General features: G+C 38.9%; 1 protein-coding gene and 1 non-coding gene across 2 annotated transcripts in view; one reads left to right on the top strand and one right to left on the bottom strand.

Annotated features, from left to right (window-relative positions):
- Positions 1-18,357, bottom strand: part of RAB10 (RAB10, member RAS oncogene family) — a 63,313-nt gene that overhangs the window by 40,014 nt on the left and 4,942 nt on the right. The gene's annotated exons all lie outside the window — the stretch shown is intronic.
- Positions 11,436-11,508, top strand: TRNAC-ACA (transfer RNA cysteine (anticodon ACA)). Its single transcript has one exon. It is a non-coding gene; the product is annotated as a tRNA-Cys (tRNA).

The following is an 18,357-nucleotide window of genomic DNA, read 5'->3' on the forward strand; positions in this document are numbered from 1 at the left end:
TTTTCGTCAACCCAAAATGTTAACAACTGACTCATTCATGGATCAAACCAACAAGTAAAATGCTATTAAAATAAGACAGTCCCCCAGTCTCATAGCACAGTCCTTACCCATGATGTGTTAATTACGAAGAGGGAAAATACCTTTAGTGGAGAAACCCGGCAGATTTCATCTTACCCAAGGGCTCACACTTAAGCATCTCCAATAACAGGACAAAATAACATTATGCACTGAGATGTAATGCAATGAGAAAGACACATCACCTCAGCAGCATTTTTGCCAAAATGTTTAATTCTAATCATGAGGAAAAAATAAAAAGATTTTCACTCAGTCATGTCTGACTCTGTATGACCCCATGGACTATAGCCTGCAAGGCTCCTGTCCATGGAATTCTCCAGGCAAGAATTACTGGAGTGGGTTGCCATTTCCTTCTTCAGGGGATATTCCCAATCCAAGGGTCTCCTGCATTGCAAGCGGACTCTTTACCATCTGAGCCACCAGGGAAGCAAACCCAAAATGTGAGCCATTTTCTTAATAAAATATTTAAGACATATTCATACAAAAAGGTCAATGTCAGGATCTGATTTGTTCTAGATTAAAAAAAGCAGAGACAGGACAACTAAATTCATAATCCTGAATTGGACTCTGGACACCTCCACCACCAACCACCCCCCAAAGAGGCAAAAACCTTGAGGAAATATGAATAAGAGCAAAAAAGAGTCGGACCCAGCTGACAACTAAACAACAACAAATATTAAATTTCTTGAGTGTAATTATGATATTATAGTTATATAAGAGAACATTCTTGTTTTGAGGGGATACATACTGGAGTATTTAGGGATGAAGTAACATGATATCTGCAGCTTCCTTTCAAATTCTCAAATGGTCTAGCAAAAAAATAAAAAATACAAATAGTATGAGTGCACAAATGCAGCAAAATGTTAATAATCAGAAAATCTACATGAAGGATATATATGTGAATAGTTACATTACCTTTTCAAATTTTCAACGCATTTGAAAATTTTCAAAGTAAAAAGCTGGAAGGGGAAAAAGACATAAGGAAGAAACTGTCCCTTTTCCTCTGGATGATGTTATGACTCAGTATGTCTGGAGCCTAAACTGCTGCAGTTACCTCCACGCCAAGAGAGCTGGCTGGAGGACAAACTGAGTGGCAGGATGGAAGAGAACGTGGGTTCTTGGTGAGGTTTCGTTGTGCTGTTGTGCAGTCACTAAGTCTTGTCTGACTTTGCAACCTCATTGACTGCAGCATGCCAGGCTTCCCTGTCCTTCACTATCCCCTAGAGCTTGCTCAAATTCATGCCCATTGAATCGGTGATGCAAGCTAACCATCTCATCCTCCGCTGCCCCTTCTCCTCCTGCCCTCAATCTTTCCCAGCATCAGTCTTTTCCAGTGAGTCAGCTCTCCACATCAGGTGGCCAAAGGATTGGTGCTTCAGCATCAGTCCTTCCAATGAATATTCAGGGTTGATTTCCTTTAGGATTGACTGGTTTGATCTCCTTGCAGTAGGACTCCTCAAGAGGCTTCTCCAACACCACAGTTTGAAAGCATCAAATTCTTCAGCACTCAGCCTTCTTCAGGGTCCAACTCTCACATCTGTACAGGACTACTGGAAAAACCACAGCTTTAACTATACAGGCCTTTGTCAGCAAAGTGATGTCTCTGCTTTTTAATATGTTGTCTAGGTTTGTCATAGCTTTCCTTCCAAGAAGCAAGCATCTTTTGATAATCATGGCTACGGTCACTGTCCACAGTGATTTTGGAGCCCAAGAAAATAAAATCTGTCACTGTTTTCCACTTTTTTCCTTTCTGCTTGCCATGAAGTGATGAGACCGGATGCCATGATCTTAAGTTTTTTTTGAATGTTGAGTTTTAAAGCCAGCTTTTTCACCCTCTTCTTTTACCCTCATCAAAAGGCTGTTCAATTCCTCTTCACCTTCTGCCATTAGAGCGGTACAGACCTTTGTCAGCAAAGTGATGCCTCTGCTTTTTAAATATGTTGTCTAGGTTTGTCCTAGCTTTCCTTCCAAGGAGCAAGCGTCTCTTAGTATCATGGCTGCAGTCACAGTCCACAGTGATTTTTGAGCCCAAGAAAATAAAACCTGTCACTGCTTCCACTTTTGCCCCATCTATTTGCCATGAAGTGATGGGACTGGATGCCATGATCTTAATTTCTTGAATGCTGAGTTTTAAAGCAGCTGTTTCCCCCTCCTCTTTCACCTTCATCAAGAGGTTCTGGTTGCTGAGCATTTAATAAACTAACCCTAGAAGTGACACATCCTCAAACATTTTGCTCTTGTTTAAAGTCAGATGGGTTTGGGGGGTGGTGGCAGGGGAAAGCAAGAAGCTGTCACTTCCTAATACATAAATGTATTGAAAAACAGTATTGCCATCAAAATTACATTGAGGGTGAGGAGCAAAGAATGGACTCCAAAGAAGAGGGACATCACAGTACTTATCCTTTCTATGTTATACTTTCTTATGTGCTTAGTGGCTCAGTCACGTCTGACTCTTTGTGACCCTATGGGCTATGGCCTGCCAGGCTCCTCTGTCCATGGAATCTTCCAGGCAAGAACATGAGCAGGTTGCCATTTCCTACTCCAGGCAATGTTCCAGACCCAGGGACTTGGGTTTGACCCCTGGTTTGGGAACTACGACTCCACATGCCACAAGGCAACTAAGCCCGAACCCTGAACCTAGTGAGCCCGCACGCTCCACAAGGAGAGAAAACCCTCACACACACAGCAACTAGAGAAAGTCCACAACAAAGACCTTTCACAGTCAAAAATTTTTTTTAATTTTACAAATAAAGGGGTATGATGTTTGATGTTGGGAAGATCAATGGATACTTACAATTATCAACAGAAGGGATACATGCAGGAAAAAAGTGCAGCTGAGTGAGCAAATCAAATTCTTTATCTATAAAATTGTATCTAGTCTGTAAGTGAATGAAAGCTCTGAAAGTGAAGTGTTAAGTTGCTCAGTCGTGTTGGACTCTTTTCAACTCCACGGGACTATAATTCTCCAGCAAGAATACTGAAATGGGCAGCCATTCCCTTCTACAGGAGACTTTCCAGACCCAGAGAACCTGGGTCTTCTGCACTGCAGGCAGATTCTTTACCATCTGAGCCATCAAGGAAGCCCAGTCTGTTTATAACTACCACAAAATTATGTATTCAAAGAAATTACTCTTGAAAAAGAGATTTTACATGATTTTACTCTTTTAAAAGTCTGTATTTCCAGCTTCTCCAATATATTGTACTGGAAAGAATATGGGCTTGAATCTGAGGGCCCTGGATTAATAATTCTGGTTTCACCACTTACTAGCTAGCTGTATGACCTTCTTGGCTCAATTACCTAATGTTTCTAATCCTCAATTTTCTGATTAGCAAAATGGGGATATACAAATTTCCTCAGAGGATTACTGTGAGAATGAACTGAAATAACATACAGGCATACCTCGTTTTATTGCAATTCACTTTACTGTGCTTCAAAGACATGGTTCATTTTTACAGATTGAAGAGTTTGTGGCAACCCTGCAGCAAGCAAGTCTACTACTGGCATTTTTCCAACATGCTGTGTGCATGCATGGCCTTTTAAAAATCATCCACTGAAAACAGATCATGGCAGTTATGTGAGAAAACGTAATCGACAAATAGCAAGGAGGATAAGCCATGCTGTAATAGTACTCCATGGTGCATTTCAAAATTTACAAAACAACACATGCACAACTCTACTGCATATATCATGCAATACCAGGGAGACATATTGACACCCCTGCTTTCAGGAAGATGTGTAAAACACATCTTCCTGAAAGAAGAAAAAATTAACAAAAATTTTAAATCATTTACTCTTGAAATTAAGTCAGTTGTAATGTTTTCCTTAAAATTAATGTTTCAAGACTTCCACTTGTTTCTAGCCACTCATTTCCATCCACCAACAAATTTCACCTTATAGCACATGCAAACTGTATTTGAAAACACAGTTCCCTAAAAAATTCTCACTCGACTGAAACAATTTTGAACTCAGTAAATTTGCTAAAATTCAATAGAAGATCAGGAAAAAGGCAAAATGTTCAAAGAAACAGTCCATTCAGCAGAAATAGTTTTATGGAGCTAAAGTTTCCAAGGGAGACTGAATGCCAAAGATGAGAATATTACCTGAGACTGAGGAAAGTTTTGAAACGGTAAACTGTGCTTAACTAAATCACTGCTGGAGTTGGAAATCATCATTTAATAGGAAGACCACAACTTACAGCAAAGAGTAAGAGCATTCTTCACCAATGACTTAAACAGTGCCTGCTAAAAAGCATAACGTAGAAAAAAGTGAAAGTCAGCTCAAAAAAATATGTATTGCAGTCTAAAGAAATTTCAAATTACTTGTGTTTAAAAAAAAAGTCCTATAATTTGTGGCACCTACATATAGACATCTTAATAAAGAAAATTTTTCAGAAAAGAAATTGAAGAAAAATTAAGAGGTGGAAGTCATGTTATTATAGTATAGAAATTGTTATACTGAATTTATAGTTTATGAATTATAAATACATATTTATAGTTATATTGAACTATCAGGTTAACACTGAAATTATTTTTATCCCCTTAAGCACACATTAACCATTAGTCACATATAGAAGGAAACAGTCCACATGTTGCTTATACCTGTTATATAATATTTTAACTATAATATCTTACTGTACAGACAAACTGCTAAACCCTGTCTGAGTTATCCAGAAAGCCCACTATTATCAAGGGAGTCATATTTAGAGCATGGCTGACTTCCTGAAAGTCCATCATAGATGTTAGCTATAAGCTAGTTTCATTAAGATGCTCTTTATGGTCCTGACATTCACACATCTGTGCAGACCCTTCTTGAATCCATGTAAAACAGAGAAATTATTTCTGTAAATGTTTCATTCAATATGAAAAAAAAAATCCTTATATTTATCCCCCCAACTAGTTCACTCACATTTTAAAAGATAACCCTTCAACAATCCTAATACTTGAGAGTTAGTGAATAAATCTCAAATTTACCTCATCCACTCATAATTTTGTTTGGATTATGTTCGCCCTCAGGCTTCACTTTTCCATCAATGTATCCCATTTTTTTTTTAATTTAATACAAGAAAGAATTTCATGATATAATAAATCATTCATCTATTATCTTGTACAAAAACTATTTCACAAAAGTTAAACTTTGATTAGGCATACATAAGGCACAAAAGCTCATTTTTTTAAATGTCTCCAAAATATATCAAAGTTTCTTCCTTGACAAAGACTACCGGAAATAAAAGAACTTCTTGGGAATTCCCTAGCAGTTCAATGGTGGGTAGGACTTGGAGTTTTCACTGCTGAGGCCCAGGTTCAATCCCTGGTCAGGCAACTAAGATCCAGAAGATCCAGCAAGCCTTGTGGGTTGCCCAAAAAATAAAAAAGAACATCTTCTCATTGGCCATAATCATCAATTCACAAATCTGAAACTGTAGGGACTTCTCTGGCTGTCCAACGGCTAAGACTCCTCAATTCCAAGGCAGGGGGCCCGTGTTGGATCCTTGGTCAGGGAAAGTGAAGTCGCTCAGTCGCTCAGTCATGTCAGATTCTTTGCCACCCCGTGGACTGTAGCCTACCAGGCTTCTCTGTCCATGGGATTCTCCAGGCAAGAATACTGGAGTGGGTTACCATTTCCTTCTCCAGGGGATCTTCCAGGGAACTAGATCCCAAAAGCTACAACTAAGAATTCACATGCCACAACTAAAGATCCCAGGTGCTGCAACTAAGACCTGGAGCAGCCAAATAAAGAAATACATAAAATTTAAAAAATCTGTAACTACTGTACAGTAATACAATCTTTAATCTTTGTTAGTTTTCAGGTTTCCTGCCTAAAATGTCTAGATGATCTCATTACTGCTGGCTGGGCATGTTACCTACGTAACAGCAAAAGTCTGCTGCTGCTTCTGAGTCTAAAATAGAGTTAAAAATCAAAGTCAGTAAGGCGCTAAGAAAACACCAAGTACTGTGTGTGGCTTTAATTTAGGGGATTTCTAAGTATACTATATGTTTTGGGTCTGGATTATATTCAGAGTTGATGAAAGCTTAGTCTCTAGATACATGTTAAGTGTTACTAGCTGACTGTTTAAAATTCTACATCTTAGGAAAAAATTCTTTCTTTCTTGAGGTATAGCAAACATAACTTTGTAAGATAAGACAACAAAACAAAAAAATGAGATGTCTTAAAGGGCATAAAGATTGTATTTCCCACAAATATAAAATGTCTTAGAAGAGCAGCAAGTAGTGTTATATTGAGGCACTTTTCACAACTCCCCACTATAGCTGAAACTCCACAAGGACAGGCACCAAGTCTGTGCTCCTCACCACTGAATCCATGGTGACTGACACACTGTAAAACCTCAACAGCAATTGCGAAGGCTTGTAATTTAATTTTCTACTTTATTTTTGAAAAGTGACTATGTTCCCCTTGACATACAGATCTGCAATCTACTTTGAATCAGACACCACATCATATACAAAATAAACTCTCTAAAGAGACATAAAAGCAAATGCTGTAAAATATTGGCAATTGGTGAATGTAAAGGAAAGACAAAAGGGGATTCATTATAGTAAATATCTTTTCTGTAGGTCTGACATTTTCCAAAAGAATAAAGTTTTTGAAACTCGTACTTAAGTAAAGAGCTGACATTTGAACAATCATTTTGATTTACATTTACCTTTCATAGCACTCTTGGAGAAGGAAATGGCAACCCCCTCCAGTATTCTTGCCTGGAAAATCCCATCAACACAGGAGCCTGGCAGGTTACAGTCCATGGGGTCGCAAAGAGTCAGACACAACTGAATGACTTCACTTCTTCCATAGCACACTAGTCCATTTATTATCCTGAGTATATACCCCACATACAAATATATGCAGAGACACACTACTGGATGTTTTAAAATTCACACATATCCATTAATGTCTAATTTAAGGAAGTCAAAGGCATTTTAGTAAGACTAAGAATATATAAAGAGGTAAAATACTCACACTTTACCAGTAGGTTTCAAACCAGCTAAAAATCAAGAGGGAGATAACTTATCATTCAAAGCCAAGTACTACAGTATATAAGACACACTGCAATCCTCTGGCAGATTATGAGTTTGCTGAATCATTTGTTAGTATTTTATAAAACAGTATATACGTCAAGAGAAAAAGACTGAAATTGAAGACTACAGTAATATTCTGTTCAAAAAGCAAAAAATACTCCTTCCCCTCAAGTAAATCAACCAAGATTATATATCTAAAAAAAAGAATATATTATACATCTAAATCAAACTTCTTTCCTTTTCTTTTCAATTTATTTAGCTGCACTGGGTCTCAGCTGAGGCATGTGAACTCTAAGTTGTGGCACACGGGATCTAGTTCCCTGACCAGGAATTGAACCTGGGCCTCCCGCAGTAGGAGTGCGGAATCTCAGCCACTGGACCACCAGAGAAGTCCCAAAAGCTCTTTCAGCTATTGCGAATGCTGATTCCCTACTACATTTATCTAACTATTTTAAATAACAAAAATATCTGTATTTTGGCAACAGACTGGATATTTATAAAAACAGTACCAAAGTTATCATTCATCCCTAATTTTACTGGATGTTATTCATTAAAAAGTGGAGTTGAAAATCATTTGGAGTCAAAAATTACTTCAAATTCCAGTTAAACTAGAGGAGAAAGATTTTTCTCATCCCTTCTCTCCAAAGTCACACCAAAACATTAAGGGAAAAAAATATAAATAGATTACCTTGATTTCAATAATAGACATTGTAACTAACCACAACAGATGAAGAAGTTTACGACCTTAGAACTCACTGAAGAAGATACCAATGAGGAGCAAGCCAGTTCATGTCTCAAAATAGGAGGTATCAGGTACCAGACAGAAAGTGAAAGTGAAAGTCACTCAGTTGTGTCTGACTCTTTGCGACCCCATGGACTATACAATGCACGGAATTCTCCAGGCCAGAATACTGCAGTGGGTAGCTGTTCCCTTCTCCAGGGGATTTTCCCAACCCAGGAATCAAACCCAGGTATCCCACAGTGCAGGCGGATTCTTTATCAGCTGAGCCACCAGGAAAACCCAACAGAAAGTGAGGGCTTGATTAAAGGTTTATAAAGACAGCCTCCATTTCACATAACCAGATATTACCACTCCACTTACAGCACGAGTCTAAAGGTTTATTCTCTAGAAAATCTGAAACTGACATACTCTGAATTTAAAAACAAGAAGCCCACTGGAGTGTGGAGATGAAACTAAAACCAGGGAGATTAAAAAGCCCCACCCATGTTCACAAAGCTCACAAACATCTTTCAACCACTCCGTTTTTTGCATTAAAAAAAAAACAACTGTATTGAAGCATAGCTGATTCAATGACCCATTCTCAATTATGAATGTATACCCTGAAACCACCAATCATTAGCAAAAGGCCTATAAAATAAAATATAGAATAAAACAAACATCGGGGGAGGGGGCAGAGGGTAGGCATGGAAAACTTGAAAGAAAAAGAGTCAAAAAATAAAATGTAGAATAAGCTATCTTCCAAAAAAGTTACTGTATTTATAAAACAAAAACAGAATACTTAAAAAAAAATTTTTTAAGGAATAAACAACAAGAAGCAGCACTAGAAATTTAAATATATTACAGCTGAAATAAAGTCTTCAAATAGAGAAGTTAAAAGATAAACTCAAAGAAATCTCCCAGAAGAATGAATTAGCAAGCTAGAAAACAGAAAATTATATGATCATCCAGGGAGTCCAACATCCAAAAACAGAAAATAAAAAGGAACAAAATCAGAGCAGGGAAAAAAGCAAGAAAACTTGAAGTTAAGGACCTGGAAGGACCCACCAAATATTAAGGATGGATTTATCTGAAAAAACAAAAGACCTACCCACTGAGATACATCATCTGTTACCAAGAATTCAAAACACTGAAAAACCTAAAAATCTGCAGAGATAAACCAGGCCAGAAATAATGGGTAAAAAATCAGAATGGTATTGGACTTGCCAGCAACATCAGAAAGGAACTAAAAGACAGATTTTCAGTATTCTAAGGGAAAATTATTTTCAAATCAGAATCCTAGGCCCTGTCAAACTTTTAATTGAGTCAAAGAATTTAGACATTGTTAAACATGGGTGGTTGTCTTAGGAGGCTTTACAAACAGCTAGCAGAAGAACTGATGCTTTTGAACTGTGGTGTTGGAGAAGACTTTTTTTTTTTTTTTTTTGAGAAGACTCTTGAGAGTCCCTTGGACTGCAAGGAGATCCAGCCAGTCCATTCTAAAGGAGATCAGTCCTAGGTGTTCTTTGGAAGGAATGATGTTGAAGCTGAAACTCCAGTACTTTGGCCACCTCATGTGAAGAATTGATTCACTGGAAAAGACTCTGATGCTGGGAGGGATTGGGGGCAGGAGGAGAAGGGGACAACAGAGGATGAGATGGCTGGATGGCGTCACCGACTCGATGGACATGAGTTTGAGTGAACTCCAGGAGTTGGTGATGGACAGGGAGGCCTGGCGTGCTGCGATTCATGGGGTCACAAAGAGTCAGACACAACTGAGTGACTGAACTGAACTGAAAAGAGAAGAGAAGCGAAAGGCAAGGGAGAAAGGTAAAGACAAATCCAAGTTGAATGGAGAGTTCCAGACAATAGCAAGGAGAGACAAGAAAGCCATCTTAAGAGAACACTGCAAAGAGAAAAACAACAGAATGCAAAAGACTAGCAATCTCTTCAAGAAAATTAGAAATACCAAAGGAACATTTCATGCAAGGATGGGCATGATAAAGAACAGAAACAGTAAGGACCTAACAGAGGCAGAAGAGATTAAGAAAAGGTGGGAAGAATACACAGAAGAACTATACAAAAAAGGTCATAAGTGACCTGGATAACCACGATGGTATGGAAACTTACCTAGAGTCAGACATCCTGGAGTGTGAAGTCAAGTGGGCCTTAGGAAGCATTACTATAAACAAAGCTAGTGAAGGTGATGGAACTCCAGCTGAACTATTCCAAATCCTAAAAGATGATGCTGTGTAAGTGCTGCATTCAATACGTCCGAAAATTTGGAAAATTCGCAGTGGCCACCGGACTGAAAAAGGCCAGTTTTCATTCCAATCCCAAAGAAGGACAGTGCCAAAGAATGTTCAATCTACCACACGACTGCAGTCATTTCATACACTAGTAAGGTAATGCTCAAAATCCTTCAAGCTAGACTTCAGCAGTACATGAACCTCTGAGAACTTCCAGATGTACAAACTGGGATTAGAAAAGGCAGAAGTATCTGAGATCAAATTGTCAACATTCTTTGGATCATAGAGAAAGCAAGGGAATTCCAGAAAAACATCTATTTCTGCTTCATTGACTTCATTAAAGCCGTTGATTTTGTGGATAATAACAAACAGTGGAAAATTCTTCAAGAGACAGGAATACCAGCACCTGTCTCCTGAGAAACCTATATACAGGTCAAGAAGCAACAGTCAGAACCAGACATGGAACAGACTGGTTCAAAATCGGGAAAGGAGTATGTCAAGGCTGTTTATTTAACTTATGTGCAGAATACATCATGCCAAATGCCAGGCTGGATGAATCACAAGCTGGCATCAATATTGCTGGGAAAAATATCAACAACCTCAGACATGTAGATGATACCACTCTAATGGCAGAAAGTGAAGAGGAACTAAACAGCCTTTTGATGAAGGTGAAAGAAGAGAGTGAAAAAGCTGGCTTTAAAACTCAACATTCAAAAAGAACCTAAGATCATGGCATCCGGTCTCATCACTTCATGGCAAGCAGAAAGGAAAAAAGTGGAAAACAGTGACAGATTTTATTTTCTTGGGCTCCAAAATCACTGTGGACAGTGACTGTAGCCATGATTATCAAAAGACCCTTGCTCCTTGGAAGGAAAGCTATGACAAACTTAGACATCATATTAAAAAAGCATAGACATCACTTTGCTGACAAAGGTTTGTATAGTCAAAGCTATGGTTTTTCCAGTAGTCATGTACAAATATGAGAGTTGGACCATGAATAAGGCTGAGTGCCAAAGAATTGATGCTTTTGAATTGTGGTGCTGGAGAAGACTTTTGAGAGTCTCTTGGACTGCAAGAAGATCAAGCCAGTCAATTCTAAAGGAAATCAACCCTGAACATTCATTGGAATAACTTATGCTGAAGCTTCAATCCTTTGGCCACCTGATGCAAAGAGCCAACTCATAGGAAAAGACCCTGATGCTGGGAAAGATTGAGGGCAGGAAGGAAAGAGGGCGGCAGAAAATGAGATGGTTGGACAGGAACACTGATTCAATGGACGTGACTGTGAGCAAACTCCTGGCATGCTGCAGTCCATGGGGTTTGAAAAGAATCAGACACGACTTAGCGACTAAACAGGGACTTCCCTGGTGGCTCAGACGGTAAAGCATCTGCCTACAATGCAGGAAACCCGGGTTCAATCCCCGGGTCAGGAAGATCTCCTGGAGAAGGAAATGGCAACCCACTCCAGTATTCTTGCCTGGAAAATCCCACGGACGGAGGAGCCTGCTAAGCTACAGTCCATGGGGTCGCAAAGAGTCAGACGCAACTGAGCGACTTCACCCACTCACTAGCGACTAAACAACAAATAGAGGAATTCTCAAGACTTCCCTTGTGGTCCATTGGTTAAGAATCTGCATTGCAATGCAAGGGACACAGGTTCAATCTCTGGTCAGGGAAGTAAGATCCCATATGCTGTGGAGCAACTAGGCCTGTGCACCACAACTACTGAGTCCCGAAGCCACAACTGGAGAGTCCATGCACCACAAAGAAAGATCCTGCATGACAAAACAAGATCCCTCGTGTTGTTAAGACCCAACACAGTTAAGTAAATACAAACAAACATGGGAAGTCTCAAAAAATTTCCTTTGCCATACACCCTTTTTGTAAGAAGCTGCTGCTGCTGCTAAGTCACTTCAGTCGTGTCCAACTCTGTGCAACCCCATAGACGGCAGCCCACCAGGCTCCCCCGTCCCTGGGATTCTCCAGGCAAGAACACTGGAGTGGGTTGCCATTTCCTTCTCCAATGCATGAAAGTGAAAAGTGAAAGCGAAGTCGCTCTGTCGTATCCGACTCTTAGGGATCTGCTGCTGCTGCTAAGTCACTTCAGTCATGTCCGACTCTGTGCGACCCCATAGACAGCAGCCCACCAGGCTCCTCTGTCCCTGGGATTCTCCAGGCAAGAACACTGGAGTGGGTTGCCATTTCCTTCTCCAATGCATGAAAGTGAAAAATGAAAGGGAAGTCGCTCAGTCGCGTCTGACTCTTTGTGACCCCGTGGACTGCAGCCTACTAGGCTCCTCCGTCCATGGGATTTTCCAGGCAAGAGTACTGGAGTGGGGTGCCATTGCCTTCTCCGCTTAGTGACCTACTATGACCCAAAGCAATAAAACAGCAGTCTCTCACATGAGTGATGCTAAGGGAACTGAAGCAGGAAGGAGAAAGATGTAGAAGAAAGAGAGGTATCCAGGAAAAAAACATGTATCAATAATCTCTAATGGTCTGTCTGTGCAAAAATTCATTTTGATAGGTTGTTGGAAGATGTATGAAGACTTGATAATGGGTAAAGGAAATTAATCAAATAAAGAGAATTTTTAACGTCAGAGAAAAGGAAACAGAGTTGTAACAGACTATTTGGTTTTAAAGGAAATCTTCCCATGGGCATATTAATGTACCCACAGGGTATCAATTTAACAAAAAAAATTGGGATAAAGAGTGGGATAAGATTATAAAAGGTTAAATGTTCCGTTTAATATTAAATTAGTAACTCAAAAGATGTTGATATAGCATATCTTTTGAAAAACAGTAATATATCTTTTGAGAAACAGCAATATTTAACGGAAAAGGTAGACGATGCCTCTAAAGAATAGGACTAGAGAGGGGATGAGAAAGAAGACTGTTTAATTTTGTTACTACTATAAATCTTTTAGCAGTTTAACTTCAAATATGTGTACATATACTGATAAAAATTAATTTTAATTTTTAAACCTTTCAGAAAGCAAAGAATAAATTATTGCAAATAAGAGTCAATCACTAAATCAACTCTCAATCCCACAGCATCATCCAGAGTATCTCTGAAGCCTTCAGAACACCTGCATCAACTGACTGACTACTTTAAAAAAAGCCTGCACACTCAATAATGGTACTGGAGCAACTAGATACCATCTTAAGCAAGATAAAAGAATCTCAACCTAAACTTCATACCATAATACAAAAACTAACTCAAAATATATTACAGGCTCACATGTAAAACAAAACTTTTACCAAACAAAAATGGGAAAAGATCTTCAGTGTCTAGAACTAGACAGAGTTCTTAGACACCAAAACATGACCTGTGAAAAGAAAAATTAATAAATTCAACTTCATCTAAATTTAAAATTTTTGCTGTGTGAAAGCCCATGTGGGGACTTCCCTGGTGGTCCACTGGTTAAGAATCTGCCTTCCAACACAGGGGACATGGGTTTGATCCATGGTGAGGGAACTAAGACCCCACATGTCACAGGGCATTTAACCCTTAACCCCATGTGCCACAACTACCAACCATGTATTAGTAGTTGAGAAGTAGCGAGAAGCCCATATATCACAACTAAGGCCTGATGCAGCAAAATAAGTGAATAAATATAATCCACCCCCCCCCCCCTCAAAAAAAAGCCACATGAAGAAGAAAACAAACTACAGAGACTGGAAGAAAATATTTGCAAACCACATGTTCAACAATGGACTAGTACTTAAAATGTATAAAGAACTTTCAAAACAGGAAAAAACAAACAAACAAAAAAAAGGAACCAATCCAATCAAGAGAATGGGCAACTGACATAATCAGATACCTCAGCAGAGAATATACAGATGGCAGATGAGAACACAGAACAGTTTTTAACAGCTCTGGCCATCAGGGAAATGCAAATTAAAACCACAATGAGATTACTACTACACACTTACCAGAATAGCTAAAATACAAAAGAGCACCACCACCAAATACTTGTGAAGATACAGAGAAACTAAATCACTCACAAACTACTGTGAGAATATAAAGTAGTACGGTCACTCTAGAAAGAGTCTGGTATCCTTATGAAACTAAACATGCAGTTACCATCCTGACCCAGTAACTGCACACTTGGGCATCTATCCCTGAGAAATGAACATTTATAATCATACAAAAACATCTACACAAAAATTCATATCAGTTTTATTTACAACAGGCAAAAATCAGAATCAACTCATGTATTTCTCAATGAGTGAGTGGTTAAACAAACTGTAGGGAATGCATGCCATGAAATACTATCAACAGTAAAAGGAACTACTGGTGCACACAACTTGAATAAATCACCAAGGAATTAAGCCAACTGAATAAAAGCAAATTCCAAAAAGTTACAACCTCTTGATACCATTTATTTTATATTTGTGAATGACAAAATTTTATAAATGGAGAACAAATTTTGGGGGGGGGGGGACAGGGTATAGTTAAAAAAGAACACAAAGGATCCTTGTTCCTTGGAACTATTCAGTATCTTGACTGTGGTGGTGGCAAAATGAACCTACAAAAGTCACAAAATTGCAGAGAATTTAATATACACAAACAAATGAGTACAAGTAAAACTAGAGAAATCTGAATAAGACTGGTGTGCTGTGCCAGACAACAATATCCTGGTTGTGATACTATAGTTTCACAAAATGTTACCATTAGGAGAAACTGGGCAAAGTGCACAAGGGATCCTTCTGTATTATTTTTCACAACTGCATGTAAATCTACAATTGCCTTAATAAAAACATCAATTTTAAAAAGTCCTGCATAAGCATTGCCATTGATATGAAAGAAACAAATCAACACTGCTTTCTGTTCTGATTTTGATACGTTGTACTTTTTGGGTCTCCAGAATAATGGGTTTTTTTTCCATTTTCTAACGTTTTACAACCTTGGATGCTCTGTTTCTGGGTCATGCTGGAAACTTAAGTGTTCCATCAGCAGTTGCTGTTTTCCTCAAAAATATGATTTTTCATCTCTGGAATGAAGGATAAATATCAAGCAATCACTTTTGCTAAAGTATATGGTACTATCTTCAAACAAAAATTTATTTCTCATTTGAAATTTCCCTTCAGATGAGTTTTCTTCACCAAAATTTTATTCTAGTCATCATTTTAAATTCCTCTTCTTATAATCCAAATTTAAGAATTTACCCCACTAACCTCCAATATTCACCTCTTTGAAGGCAGCAAAACCTTTGTAAGACTTTTAGTCTCAGGGCTCACACAATGTTCTCAACACTCTCTGTAGCTTTTATACTCTTCCTTCATGACTGGACCATCTCCATAAGCAGTGTTCCCATGAAGATTCTCCTAGATACACACAAACTTCTATTTTTTGCTAAATAACAGTCTTATTTGTAAATCAACACTCAAAAGGCCCCTATTTCTCTGTTAAACTGCTACCAGAGAACTAACCGGGCAATTCTCTACTGCTAATTGAAACAGACTGCCAGTATTTCTATCATTCTTTACTTTTTACAAACCAAACAGGAATATCAATCAGTATTTCCTTTGCCAATTCGTGTCTACCATTATACACCACAATGCAAAGAGCCAACTCACTGGAAAAGATTCTAAGATCTTTTGGAAAGATTGAGGGCAAGAGGAGAAGGGGGCGAAAGAGGATGAGATGATTGGATGGCATCCCCAACTCAAAGGACACAAATGTGAGCAAACTCTGGGAGACAGTGAAGCACACGTTAGCCTAGCAGGCTGCAGTCCATGGGGTCGTAAAGAGTTGGACACAACTTAGTAACTGAACAACAACAACATTATTAGCTCAGGTTATGCTAAAGGAGTACGTCAAGGCTGTATATTGTCACCCTGCTTATTTAACTTATATGCAGAGTACATCATGAGAAACGCTGGACTGGATTCAGAAGCACAAGCTGGAATCAAGATTGCCAGGAGAAATATCAATAACCTTAGATATGCAGATGACACCACCCTTATGGCAGAAAGTGAAGAGGAACTCAAAAGCCTCTTGATGAAAGTGAAAGAGGAGAGTGAAAAAGTTGGCTTAAAGCTCAACATTCACAAAACTAAGATCATGGCATCTGGTCCCATCACTTCATGGGAAATAGAAGGGGAAACAGTGTCACACTTTATCTTTTTGGGTTCCAAAATCCCTGCAGATGGTGATTGCAGCCATGAAATTAAAAGACGCTTACTCCTTGGAAGGAAAGTTATGACCAACCTAGATAGCATATTCAAAAGCAGAGACATTACTTTGCCAACAAAAGTCCGTCTAGTCAAGGCTATGGTTTTTCCAGTAGTCATGTATGGATGTTGAGAGTTGGACTATGAAGCTGAGCACCAAAGAATTGATGCTTTTGAACTGTGGTGTTAGAGAAGACTCTTTGAGAGTCCCCTGGACTGCAAGGAGATCCAACCAGTCCAATCTAAAGGAGATCAGTCCTGGGTGTTCTTTGGAAGGAATGATGCTAAAGCTGAAACTCCAATACTTTGGCCACCTCATGTGAAGAGTTGACCCATTGGAAAAGATTCTGATGCTGGGAGGGATTGGGGGCAGGAGGAGAAGGGGACGACAGAGGATGAGATGGCTGGATGGCATCACTGACTCGATGGACATGGGTTTGGGTGGACCGTGGGAGTTGGTGATGGACAGGGAGGCCTCACGTGCTGCGATTCATGGGGTCACAAAGAGTAGGACACGACTGAGCGACTGAACTGGACTGAACTGATGCTTTGTTTGCCAAGGACAAGTGCCCTGAACAGACCCCTTGATATTTGGTGCTGATACTTGTTACTTTCCCACTTCTGTCAAAACTACTGCAACTCCACTTTTCAAATACAAATTGATGAGTAGGAGAATGACCTTATCCTTAATTTTTTCAAACAAAACAATGAAATTCTCAGGATGAGAAACACAGTGACAAACAGGATTGTATCTCGATTTTAGTCAAAACTCTTTCCACTAATTAGTCATATAATCTTTTGGCTTCTCTGGTGGCTCAGATGGTAAAGAATCTACCTGCAATGCAGGAGACTATGGTTGGATCTCTGAGTTGGGAAGATCCCCTAGAGAGGGGAATAGCTACCCACTCCAGTATCCTTTTTGGAGAATTCCATGGACAGAGGAGCCCAGTGGGTTACAGTCCATGGGGTCGCAAAGAGTCAGATACGACTGGGTGACTGACACTTTCACTTTCTCACCTTATCAGTCTCAGTTTTCTGACTCTTAAAATTCACTGCAGAGTTCTTTCCTATATTAATATTCTAAGGGGTTCTATAGGGAGACACAAAACAAAAAGACAAACCTGCCTTTAGTATCTGAAATTACAGCCAGTAATACTAAGCATGGGAAAGTACCTTAAAGGATCCTCTTGACTCAGTGACCCCCAGTTAACAGTAGCCATCACATGAAACAGTGAAGGGGCTGTATGAGAGCAAATGCTCTTTTAGAGAGCTGCATCAACTGTCCAAGGGTGTTTTGGGTTTGTTTTTCTTTTTTGGTAATAAAATATACTGAACATAAAATTGACATTTAACCACTTTTTAAATTGCAGTTTAAAAAAAAAAAAACCACACATAAAATAAAAATTTACCAACCTAACTAGTTTTAAGTGCATAGTGCAGTAGTGTTAAGTGTATCCTCAATGACTTGCAACAGAATTCCAAAGCTACTTCATCTCACAAAACTAAAATTATATCCCCATTTCCCCCTCCTCCCAGTCCCTGGGAGACTATCAATCAACCTACCTTCTACAATTCTACTTTGTTTCTAGGAATTAGACAACTTTAAATATCTCATGTACTTGGAATCATGCAGTATTTGTCTTTTTGTACATATTAACCATTTCTAAGTATACAATTCAGTGTCATTAAATATATTCCCATTGCTGTACAAACATCACTATTCATCTCCACAACTTTTTCATCCTTCTAAACTGAAACTCTGTACCCTTCAAGCAGTAATTCCCCATTAACTGAAATGCTGTACCCATTAGGAAGTAACTTCCCATTACCCAATCCCTGTAACCACTATTCTACTTTCTCTATGAACTGACCTATTCCAGGTACCTGTAATACTTGTCCTTTTGTTCTGGCTTGTTTCACTTAGCACAGTATTTTCAAAGTTTATCCATGTTGTAAAATCTATCAGAATTTCATTCCTTTTTAAGGCTGAATAATACTCCATTGTATGTTATGCTACATTTTGTGTATCAATTCATTTGTCTATGGACATTTGAGTTGTTTCTATCCTTTGGCTATTGTGAATAATGCTGCTAAACAGACAGT

The sequence above is a fragment of the Bubalus kerabau genome, chromosome 11 (assembly GCF_029407905.1).
Source record: "Bubalus kerabau isolate K-KA32 ecotype Philippines breed swamp buffalo chromosome 11, PCC_UOA_SB_1v2, whole genome shotgun sequence".
Taxonomy (NCBI): domain Eukaryota; kingdom Metazoa; phylum Chordata; class Mammalia; order Artiodactyla; family Bovidae; genus Bubalus; species Bubalus kerabau.